Source organism: Triticum dicoccoides, chromosome 6B, assembly GCF_002162155.2.
Source record: "Triticum dicoccoides isolate Atlit2015 ecotype Zavitan chromosome 6B, WEW_v2.0, whole genome shotgun sequence".
In the NCBI taxonomy this organism is placed as follows: domain Eukaryota; kingdom Viridiplantae; phylum Streptophyta; class Magnoliopsida; order Poales; family Poaceae; genus Triticum; species Triticum dicoccoides.
Window position 1 is genome coordinate 368,913,010 of NC_041391.1, and position 1,044 is coordinate 368,914,053.

Genomic DNA, 1,044 nt, shown 5'->3' on the forward strand with positions numbered 1-1,044 from the left:
TGACGGGGGTTGTCTCGGCTGGAATTGCAAATAGTGGAGGTGATTGAATCAATACTTGTAATGTTGTTGTTAATTTCACCAGTTTGGCATCCATTATAAGATGAGGATACTGCTACTGCAACATGTATATGCACTTTAGATTTCTGATATTGCCATTCATTAATCAAAATAGGTTGGTTGATTAATCAAAACTAGGTCGTATCATTAATAGTTGATGTAGCTAAAATAGTTCTGAGTTGATGCGATATTTAATTGCGTACCTTGATATAGAAATTGTAATTTGGAATTTATTTTGAAACTCAATATATGAAGTTCCCCTTATTTACTTTATGTATTAGATTATTACAAAGTCGCTCACATAAAGCACCAAAAGCAAATTGCACCGCAGGTGAAGAACTACTGAAGAAGAGTATCTATTTTTCCCTTGAAACCTTCAGTTATATATAGAAAACTCATCCGGGTAATAAATTTCCAGAAAAGACCGTCGTACTCATCAGCCCCAGGATTACTGTTAGCTGATGAGGCTCCAACTTGATACAAAAATTCCAAGCAGAAAACAAAATATGTAGTACAAGGCCATTCTGGCCTGTGAGTACAACAAATGGTTTCTAGTGGTTGATGGCGGAAGCGGGTTGTGAAACATCAGTGTCTATGGGACTCCATTTCCCACGGGAACAGCTGACCAGGTTAACTCCTATTTTCGCGAGGCTGCTATCTCCATTACTTAGGTTCCGGGGCTGTCATCGCGTCGCTCCTCTTCGTGCAAGAAAATCTGGCCAAGACAATAGCCAGAGACAAGCCAGTGAGTACTTTGAATGTACTCGCAAACATTATGAACACAGGTATAATATAACAATGATGTGCTGAAAATATTTTATGCTCATGACGTCAGTCACAAAAGATAAATAAATCTTTGATGCGTGCAAGCAAGTTATTTATAAAATTGCAATAACATAGTACTATTAAAATTTATGAAATAAATAACAAGCAAAGCCACAGTCGGGCGTCTTAGCGACACCACATAAAGGGCTTTAAAAGAAATGG